This window comes from Alligator sinensis, unplaced genomic scaffold (genome assembly GCF_000455745.1).
Source record: "Alligator sinensis unplaced genomic scaffold, ASM45574v1 scaffold313_1, whole genome shotgun sequence".
In the NCBI taxonomy this organism is placed as follows: Eukaryota; Metazoa; Chordata; order Crocodylia; family Alligatoridae; genus Alligator; species Alligator sinensis.
This window is the reverse complement of record NW_005841939.1, coordinates 3163085-3174351: the sequence shown is the minus strand read 5'-3', so window position 1 is coordinate 3174351 and position 11267 is coordinate 3163085. Positions and strand designations below refer to the sequence as shown.

Here is an 11267-nt window from a genome sequence, read left to right as displayed (position 1 = left end):
GAAATTCATTGTTTAGTATTTAAAGATTTTTTTTTTATTTTTTTTTAAAGTATAGCTGTTTGAAGTTGAACAGAATGGCTGAAGATGTTTCCTCTGGCATCTCTAAACCAATAATGGTGGATGCCAGGGGCAGTAATGAATAGGGAATAGATCACTCTGGATCAGTGCTCTTCTTTTAAAGCATCCATTCCTGCCATTGTTGGAGGCAGAATACCGGGCTCTGTGGACAGTTGGTCTGACCTGGTATGCCACTTCTTATGTAAACTGTTAGTTGGAGGATACAGGTGGATATATGTAGAGGTTTTGTTAGTTGACAAAATGATTTTCATTCAGCTAGATCAGGGGTGCTCAACCCCTGCCCTGTGGGCCAGATATGACCTACAGCAGTGCTTCTCAAACTATCTGATGTGGCAGACTGGCAATTTTTTTTTCCAGCGGGCCAGGGACTGGTGCCCGGTTCAGCCGGTGGTAGCAACTGCGTGTAACAGCACTATGCAAATGTGCGACCAGCTGTTTCTTTCTCTTTCCTTACCTCGCATGACACGACGTCACCTGGAGTGTTGGAATGTACAAACTGTGGCGCTATGACATATCAATGTTATGCTTCTGAAAATATATTTCTTTCTTTCCTGGCAACTCTCTGCGCACTGGCGACCAGTGGCCGGTCTACGGACCACCACTTTGAGAAGCACTGACCTACAAGACTCTCTGCAGGTCCATAAATTTTGTTATGGAGAGATGGTGGCACTTAACATTGCTGCCTGTCCCCCACCAGCAAATTTCCAAACCCCCACATGGCTGCATCAGGCTGCTGCATTGGTCCCTAGCCCTGTGTGCAGGGATCAGGTCCCAGCCACCTCCACCCCATGTAGTTGGATTGGGCCTTGGCTGAGCTGTTTCCAAGCAGCTGGATTAGGCCCAAGCTGGGCCAGTACCATATACAGATCCAGTCTATGGACTGGATTAGGCTCACAGACTAACCTGGCACCACTCGACTGACCCACAAGGCAAAAAATGTTGGGCACTACTGAGCTAAATGGCTTGTGTGGTTTGCAAATCATGATCTGTGTTTTTTGCAAACCACGGAAGCCAAAATTCAGAGTAGGACCTCACTACTCCTGGATATAACAAGTTTATTTGGTGAGGTGTATGGATGCCCGGTGCTGAGATGCTAGGAGTTGTATTTTTAGACCCTTTTTTCCAAAAAGTTAGTCTTTCATAGACCAACAGAGAATGGTTTACCTGGTCAAAGGAAGTCATTCAGTCTCTTAAGTATTTTACCTCACTATCATGTTTTCCAAAGATGCATACAAATGCATGGGGCTGCTGGGAAATGGAGTCCAATGACAGCCGTATCCAGCCTACCCTGTTATACACCCCTATGGTATCATGGTTTTGATGCACTTTGTAGTGCATTGAATTAATGCCTGTCCGTACCCTATGCTTCCTAAAGTGATTTTTGCTTCCACAGGATGTTAAAAAAAAAAAAGCTCAGTTTACTATGATCCTCTCTTAACATTGTATATAATAGGAAAATAACATTTTTAAGTTTCCATTATTATTACCAATTCAGTCACCTAATTGCATGATTTTGCTTTAGGGAGATAATCAGGTGTGTGCAGTTGTGTACAGCTTATGCTGTTTCTACTTTTTAAAGAAAACCATCTCAGATGGCCATGCTATTCCAGAAACACAAATCTTAAAGGTTCGCTTTAGGACAGGGGTCTGCAGGACTCAAAATCCACTGACCAGATCTGGCCCTTGAAATAGTTTTATCAAGCCTGGGAAGCTAGGATGTTGGCAGCAGTTTGGTGGCAAAGGGATCTGTGGGGGTACTGGGTTGCAAGCAGCAGTCTGCCTTTAGACCAAGCTTTGTTAATTTGTCCCACTAGTCCTAAAACATTACTGATCTTTTAGGAGGCAAGATGACTAGGGGATAATGAGCTATAGAATGATAATGATAATGAGCTATAGAGCTTCTCATATGCAAGCGTTAAGTTTAAAATGGAATTCAGGGTTATGAAGACCATGTTGCTGTTTGGTGGCAATTGAAATGAGTTATCTTACTTTTACTCTAAGTCTAGATCACTTAAATTATAATCACAAGAAGCACCTGGGCTGGCAACTGTTCATCAGCCAAATAGAAGCTGTCTTATTCTCTCATCCCTTTCTGTTAAGTGAGGCATGTGAGTGAGTGTGTGTGGGGGGAATGTGCACTAAGTCTGTGCCTGCTGTACCTAGTATAAAGGAACAGGTAACCAGAGAAATGTAGTCACAGGTTGGCCAAAGCTTTCATAGACACTATATTCAGGATTTTATTTAAAAGGAATCTCATGCTTTTTTTTTTTTTTTTAAGTTCATACAAATCTTTGAAATAAACTTTAAAATGTTATTTCCTGTAAGCTAGGCAGGTTTCTATATGCTGCCAAGTCTTAGCTGTGACTTCCTTAAAATAGCAGCCTTTTTAAGGGGTAAACTTCCTACAGTTGCTTTTAGCAATGGGGCTGCTTTGCTGTGATTCCATTTGCATTTCTGCTATGTTTCTGATTAATTATGTCCTCTATAGAGCTAGAAAAAGTTTTGGTTTTTTTTGGGTGTCTGTCATTTGCAGCAAGTCTCTTGCATTTGACTACATGCTGGGCTGCAGGCCATGACAGAAGAATTCATCCCATCACAGAAGGGCTTGGAAATGTTTGTGTGCTACCACACTTCTAAAGCACTTCACAGGTGTAGATCCTGGGGAAAGTGTTAGGTGTACCAAGGATAGCTGCACAGTGTTCCCCCTGTCTTAGTCTGGTTAAATATGCAAAAGAATAATTTTGTCCTGTCTGGCAAGGTTTAGAAGTCATTTTTACTTTACTAAAAAAAATAATTTAAAATATAATTAGTATAAATTAGCATACTAAAATAGTGCCTGAAGATTAAACTTCTAATAGGTCATATGTAGGCTTGGCAGAATTCAATTTTTATTCTTTTAATAATTTTGACGGCTAAAATCAGTGTTTATCTTTAAGCATTTATTTAAATTTTTATTTAAATTACCAACAAAAAGATATTCCACCCCCTGGATGGGGAGAAAAAAAAAGACCAAGAAAACACCAAAAAGTGTGTATTCTTTCTAATTGGAGCCTTTCTGTCCACATAGCAGTCTCATCAGTCATATTTGCTGAGTGCCTTGAGATATTATATTAACCTCTCTACTTAGCCTCCTTTTACAGTCTCTCTCCAGTTCTCTGCAGCTGAGTTGTCCCACTCGGGCATCAGGAACTCCCTGCCTCAGCTTTGCACGCCTTCCTCCACGGCCCCTGCTTCCAGTCTGCCTTGAATACTCCCCCCACCCCAGGCTTTGGGTAGGGACTGAAGTAGCCTGTTATCTCCCTCCAGCTTGCTTCCCTCTTTAAACAGAACAGCCGTCTATACTCTGGCCTGCCACTACCTTCTGTCCTTCCCGCTCTTCTTTGATTATTAATGGTGGAAATAATTTTTCATTGGTTTGTGAGTGTGAGGTGAAATCGGTGTTTACCTATTAAAAAAAAATTCTGCCAACCTAGTCATATGCTGTCATTGGTCAAACCCAGATCAAACAAGCTTGGGACTTATTTATTCCTCTGTGACCTGCTCAACCAATTGAGGGACATTTTAGGTTTTGTTTATTGTTATGTTATAACATCAAGAGAAGGCTGAGGGGGATCTTGTGGCAGTATACAGATTCACTTGGGGGGGCACAGCAGGGAATAGGAGATGCTTTGTTTACCAGAGCACCCCTTGGAATAACCAGGAACACGGGCCACAAGCTGAAAGAGAGCAGATTTAGGCTGGACATCAGAAATAACTTCTTCGCGGTTAGGGTTGCCAGAATCTGGAATGGGCTTCCAAGGGTGGTGGTGCTTTCCGTTACCTTGGGGGTCTTCAAAAAGAGACTGGACAAGCACTTGGCTGGGGTCACATGACCCCAGCACTTTTTCCTGCCCAGGGCAGGGGGTCAAACTCGATGATCCATTGAGGTCCCTTCCAACCCTAGCATCTATGAATTGCTGCTAATTTCCTTTTGCCATTCTGCCAAGTCAGAATCTCATTCTGCATGCATCCATGTCCTGGATATCTTGAGCAGTGGTTGCCAACATACTAAATTATTTGCTGGTCCCGTCCTAATTGTTCCAATTGCACATACTGTGAACAAATCTAGAATATGTACTAAAGTTTTCTGAGATAGGAATAATGTGCTAATTTACCATGACACCTAGTTTCTAATGTTACACTTTGGTGTGAGGTTTTTTTTTTTAATAATAGTGAGTGTATGTATTTCTCAGATTTTGGTTAGTAACATTGTCCATTATGGAGATTCTCCTGATTGCTGAATCTTCTGAATTTTTAATATCTCAAGGCACTTGATGGGTATTAATGAAAAAACTTTACACCTCCTAAAGTAGAGGAAACAGAGCTATACCAAGTTCATAAAAGGGGAAAAATAAGATAAAGAGAAGTAAAGTTACTTGTCTAAGGCCAATGCAAGCAAGGCTGTGGAAAATTACAACTTGTAATTTACCTACCAGTTTGTTCTTAGCTTCAAAAATGAAAATTCAGGAATTATTTAAAGGAAAACCATACTGTTTTGCTCAATCTAAGAATAGGGTGAATATTTATAGGGTCTCATGCTAGAAAGAACTGGCTTGATGGAGTATAATTTTTAGCAGCGGAATGAGAGTGCTATGTAAGCCTCTAACAATTTATAATGTAGTCTATTAACAGCCAGAAGAAAAAATTAAAATATTACTTTTAAATATGAGTTCTGAACAATGATTAAGTCATCATCTTAAAAGTACAGGGTTTTTTTTTCATGGCAGGCATTGTTACCTGTTGAACTTTGACTACTGTGCTGATCAAAATGGGAGTAGTCTTTCTTTAAGACTAAGTAGAAACAGTCAAAAAGCCCAAGGCTTAACCAATTCAATATCTGCAGGTTTCTGTAAACTGCCTAGAAGATTAAGCTGATTAGAAAATGAACTGACGTTTACTTTTCAAACCCAAAAAGCAGCCAGAGGGGTCTCCCTGCCCCCCTTCCCCTTCCCCCCCCAACTCCTTCAGTCTCTAGCTAGCTGAGGAGGGGGCATGGGGGGAAATGCCCCACCACTGGATCCCCAACGAGGGTCTCCCCGGTGCTGGGGGAGGGGCGAAGCCCCCAGTAGGGCATTTCTTCTCCTTTCTTCCCTTCTTTCCCCCGCTTACCTCCCCCACCGAGCCAGGAGTTGGGCCAATAACATGGCCGTGCCCCCTCCTTGGCCTGGGGGCTGGCTGAGGGAGTGGGGGGATGCCTCCCCCCCAGCTCTGGACCCCCACTTGGGCTGTGATGGGCACAGGGGGAAAGCCCACAGTGGGGGCCATTTTTCCTCCCTACTCCCTCCTCAGCTGGCCCGTCAGCTGGGGAGGGAGCATGGCCAGGTGATTGCCCCAGCTCCTGGCTCAGGCGGGGGGAGTTAAGCCCCCACTGTGGGCTTCCTTGCATCTGGGAGTTGGGGAGATCATAAAGCCATGTGTCTACCTTGACTGGACGGCTGGCTGAGGAGGGTGTGGGGGGGAAAAAATGCCCCCTGCTTCCTCCCAGCTCCAGACCCCAAGCTCACTGTGCCAAGTGCAGGGGGGAGCCTGCAGTGGGGGCCATTCCCCCCACTCCCTCAGCCAGCCTGCTGGCCAGGGAGGAGCATTGGCTGGGTGATTGCCCTGGCTCCCAACTGTGGGAAAGCCCACATTGAGGGCTTTACTCCCTTGGCTTGAGTCAGGGCACTGACCCAAGCATGCCACCTCCCTGGCTGGCTGGCTAAGGAGGGAGTGGGGCGGCGGGGGCGGGAATGGCCCTTCCCCTGCATTCCAAGCCCTCAGCCAAGCTGTGCCCAGCATGGGGGTGGGGAAGTGTGGAGCCTGAAGTGGGGGCTTTACTCCCCCCACCTGAGCTGGGAGTCAGGGTGATCACCCAGCCATGCCCTCTCCCCAGCTGGCAAGACAGCTGAAGAGCAAGTGGGGGCGGAAGTGGCTTCCCCTCCCTCCTTCCCATCCAAACTCCCAACCAGACTGTGCCTGGCATGGGTGGGGAAGCCCACAGTGTGGGGCTTTATTCTGTCACAACCCAGTGATTTTGGTGCCTCGGCACGATGGAATTTTCCCGTCACATGAGAGCCTCTTGCACAGCAAAGGTTTTTGTTGCAACAGAAAAACCTCGGTGCAAGAGAGTTCCCGCCATTTGAATGCAAATTTGTGTCCCGCTATTGGCCAGTTCTAAATCATTCCTACGTGGCGGCTAGTAATTGGCTTGCTAGCCGTTTAAAATTTCGTGCGACTTCTGCCCAAGTCGGAGAACTTTGAGCACGCTGCAGAGTGCCTCTAAAGAGATCTGACTTGCGGCTGAGCTGATCGATAGACTGATCACCTATTGATTCTTCTCCCCGTCGCCGAGCGCAATCCTCGACGTACCCTTTCCCCGCCGGCTTAATTTGTGGACGGATTAGCTGGCCTGAGCCTTGCCAGCTGGAGCAACTCACATAGTTGTTCAAACGACTGGACCACCTGCGTCGCGGCTACAAGCGGCGTAAGTAAAGTTTTTGCAACCATTAAGCTTTGTCTGCCTCTCCATTCACCAGCCTGCCCAGCGAACGAGTAATTTCTAAAATCACCTCAAGTCGACTCCGGCCGTCCGAGACCTATTCCACCCAGCCCAGCTGGGAGCCAGGCTGATTTCTCCCTCCCAAGGAAGGGGTGAGGCTAGGAGAATCCCTCCAGCTCCTGGTTTCTGGGGATGGAAAGGCCTCTGCTGACAGCTGAGGGTGGGCCATCCCTGCTCCACTGGAGCAGACAGCACAACCCAGGGCTGCACAGCATCCTGGGATGCTGGAGGACTGTAAGTTAAGTTGAATCAGGAGTGGATCTGGGACAGAAGTTCCTTAAACTGGTTTGACCTAAATCAGTTAAGTTTGGCTGATTACTACATTCATCTAGTTTTATCTTAAACCAGTTTCAGCCATTTGGAAAGAGGTTTAAGTGCACTGAATTTCTGTTCTGTTACAGGTTTAAACTGGTTCATGATCACTTCAGCCGATTTTATGTACAACTTCTGTCCATAGCCTAAATGCTCTGGATAATACACCTTTTAAAGTGAAGATAAATGCTCAGTGAGGCTCATCTGCCTGTGGAGCAGAGAGGCTGGGAAGAATTGGGCTGCAGCAATTTTACTCTCTTATTTGGCCACTGGCCTTTTTGACGAGAACAAATTTAAAGGGAAAGTTGCATTATTTTTTCTTTTCAGCTCTGGGCATTATAAGCACCTGGCTTGCTTTTCAGAGTTTTACTTAAAAAGATTGGTCAACTAGCTTCAGAGTAGAATTTGAAAGTAACCTGCCTTCCAGCAGGGCAACAAGGGCCCACCACACTCAAGCATTTATTAATATGCCTCTGTTGTGGAACAAGAAGAGAACGAGAGAAATGTTTGAATTGGATCTGAGAGCAGCTGCAAAGAGAAACTAAATACTGAAGCAGAGAGAAGTGGTTGGCTGTGTTAGGCTGATGTTAGGCAGAAGGCAGGGCAGTGTGGCACCTTATAGACTACCTCTTTGATTTTCATTTGGTGTGCTGCAGCACCTGGCCCACATGCCAGGAGGTAAGGGATCATTCTTCATCCCTCCCAGTGCCAGGCACCCTAGCATTGCACAAACAAGCAGTGCCCTGAGCTGCTCCCTGCCCTCTGACGGCTCCTGTGCTGGCTCCCAGGAGTGTGCTGTGCTGTGCTGTGCACAGATGGGCAGACAGTGGCCATGGGACTGCAGGGCTGTACCTTTCAGCCCAACTTGTCTCCCATCCCTTCCCACCCCTTCCTATGCTCCCAGGGCTGGTGGGAGGGGCTGCAAGTGCACGTGGCTCTGATCTGCCAGCTTTGAAGCCTTGGAGGAGCAGTGCTTGCCCCATCAGGTACAGACCAGAGATAAGGTAGATAGTCACAAAAAGGGCATAGTAGGGGATGGTCTGGCTTTCCACCTTCCTCCACCCACCCATCACTTGGCACCAGCTAGATTCTAGCTCTTTCTCAACCTGGGTGCCCCTAAATTCTGAAAAAAATTTAAGGATTTTCTTGAGACTAAAAAGGTTGAGAACCAAAGTTCATATGTCTCTCTGACTGAATTAGTCTATAAGGTACCATCTGCACTGCCTTCTGTCTAAATATTGACGTGTAAGGTATAGTGGGGAGCATAAATTGAAGAAAGAATAGTTCTATAATATCATTTTCTACTTTTAATCATTCAGGCTAGTATGAACTACTCTTCCCATTCTGAACTTATTTTTGTAATGAAAAGAGATGTGTTGTTTTTTCCCAGCCATTTTTTTTAAATGTGGGTTTTTCTTTTGTTTCAGTCATGATAAAAATATTAAAGTACTCCAGGGTATGTTTTATTGGCCCATTTGCACTCACCCTTCTTTCTCACAAAGCACTGAAGGCATGTATTAATAGACCAATAACACATGCCCTGTCGTGTCCAACCAGCAGTAAGACATCTGTTAAAGCTTGCATCAATCAAATGCAGGTTATTTTGCAAGTTAACTGTATTCCTACTGTTAGGGAGAGATCCACAATTTTATATCTGGTTCTCTATTTATTGTTGTTGTTGTTGTCGTCGTTATTTTATTATTATTATTATTATTATTATTATTATTATTATTTTCTCCTTTTATCTTTTTTGTGTGCGATGCTGTCAGATCATCTGATTAAAACTCAAATGTTGAGACAATTCTAAATGAAAATATACTAAGCATGTTGTGGATTGTCTCAATACTAATCAAAATTAGACTACAGTTTGATTTGTAAATCAATCATTTAGTTTGATCAGGTTGTGCAGGAATAATCTGGCAAAGGAGTTGTTACTCTGTATCTAGATAATTAAGTTATAAAATGCTCCAAATTTTTTATTCAAAAGATGTGACTTCTGGTGCTACCCATTTTTTCATGATATGTATTTATGTAGTTACCAGCTGGTTCTTTCCTAGCAAGTGCTAGATAAAACAGTTGAGCTATTTTAAGATGGTGCCTTGAAGGGCATAAATTTTAAGTGCTAGTTTGTATTAAGTATATAGAAATGTTTGCCACCATAGATGTGCTAAAAGGCCATTCCTAACAGCAATAGGTAGTAAACAGCTTGGAGCAAAACACGTAATGATCTTATAGAAGAGTTTTCTATCTCTCATTGCCTCAGAAGTTTATTTCTGCAGTTTTAAGCACCGTCCAAGAAAGCTTAATGGCTACGAATCTCAGCAAGCCAATTTCATTTTAAAATCTAAATGGTAAACATGTTTATAAAACAAAAACATTTTTACTGACCCTTGTGTTTGTAAATGGGGATATCAACTTGAAGGTTTGCCATTTGCAATTACAATGCTGCAAAATTAATTTTTAAAACTTAAATGGTTTACAGTTATTCATTGTGAAAAGTGGCTTGATTTTTTCATACTACTATGGTAAAGAGAGAACAAATATTTTACACAAAGTAGTCCACATGGTACTAAATCCACTGCTAGGATTTTGTGTATTTGTGAGAGTTATTTTAATTTAACTCACAAAAATTGCTGGATTGAAAGGTTCGGCGTCCAGTGTCTTCCACGAGTTCACCTATTTCTGAGAGGTTTACCTTTCCCAATGGGAAGGGTGTGTCATTCTCTTTTTTTTTTTTTTTGTGGCTTTTTCTGACACAGCAACAGTAGTGCCAATTGTGCTCTGACTTGTTTCTTAAGGCTAGAAATAGATGTCATCAAATGGAATGATTCAGCTGTGCTGTGATGTCATGGCCAGGGATCCTGGTTTTCCGTGATAAAAAATCATAAATTCTCTGCTAAAAAATTGCAAATTCTCTGATAAAAATCCCAAAATCCATGATTAAAATTAAATGCCCCCCCCAGCCCTGCTTGTGCCCTTTGCCCCACAGCCCTTGCCCCCCAGCCTTGCTGGAGGGGGCCCCCAGCTGCCAGGGTTATGGGGCCAAGGAACCAGATCCGCACGCCCCTACCCCCAGTGGAAGTCAGCAGCTGCTACAGCAGGAGCACGAGCTGGCTCCCTGCCCCGCTGCTGCCTAATGCAGGCTTGGGCAGAGCCAGCTCCCAGTGGCAGCGTGCACTCCTGGGGAGCAGGGGGGACCTGCACCCCCCAGATCTGTGTGGGGGGTGGGGGCAGGGCGGATGTGCACTGCCCCCATACACACAGAGGAAGTGTGGCCAGGGCAGCATGGAGCTTGCAGCGGCAGACAGCTTTCGCTTGTGGCCCTGCTGTGCCATGCCGCGCCAGTCGCACACGCTGCACTCTGGAGAGCCTGGGAGAGGGCAGCAGGGTGGGAATCACAGCTTTTGTAACTCAGGGGTTGCATCTGGCCGGGCACTCCGGTTGGCAGGGGGGTTGCAGCCTACCTGCTCCCAGCCAGAGTGCTTGGCTGGCTGGAAAACCCTGCAGCTCCACGCCAACTGCAAATCCCCCCTCCCACCCAGAGTGTCCAGCCAGGGAGTGCCAAAGCTGGCTGGGGGCTGAGGGAGCGGGGAGTTTTGCAGCTGGCCAGGAGCGGCGGGGGTTTCCAGCCAGCCGAGCACTCAGAGGCTGCAAACCCCCTCCGGACTGGAGTGCCTGGCTGGCTGCAAACCTCCCTGCTCCTCAGCCCCTAGTCAGCTTCCCCCTCAGCCCTGACCCATGACCCCCAAGCCCCATTTACGTCCAGCAAGAAGAGTGAGCTTGAAGCAGCTTCTGGTAAGTGTGTGTCAGGCCCTGCCCTTCCCCCCCCGCCCCCTGTTTCCCCCCCCCTTTTGCAAACAGGTCCCGGAGGCTGGGGCTCTGCCAGCCTGCAGAGCTCTTCACAAAAAGGGGGAAATCCGTGGGTTTCTCTTCTAAAAGAGAAAATCCATGTTTTCTCTGTTTTTTCATGGGAAACGGAAAACCAGGATCCCTGGTCATGGCACACCTGATTTGCTTCACTGTTCAAAACACATCACTCCTTGTCCTGCCCTTGATGGTGCAGAACAAGGAGTGACATGATCTCTTCACTTTCCCCACTCTGGCCCATTCGTTTGGAGACCGCTGGGTGTTCCCCTACCCAGCCAGCTGGCTGAGCTGATAAAATGCCACAAGGTGATAGACATCCACCACAGTAAAGCATCAGAGTCTATTACTGTTTTTGGTTCCGTCACTGATTTTTCTGTTTCATAGATTCATAGATTCATAGATGTTAGGGTTGGAAGGGACCTCAATAGATCAT

The 11267-nt window shown here is 45.6% G+C and overlaps 1 protein-coding gene across 3 annotated transcripts in view; it reads left to right on the top strand.

Annotated features, from left to right (window-relative positions):
- Positions 1-11267, top strand: part of PDSS2 (decaprenyl diphosphate synthase subunit 2) — a 198468-nt gene that overhangs the window by 158101 nt on the left and 29100 nt on the right. The window lies entirely within an intron of this gene.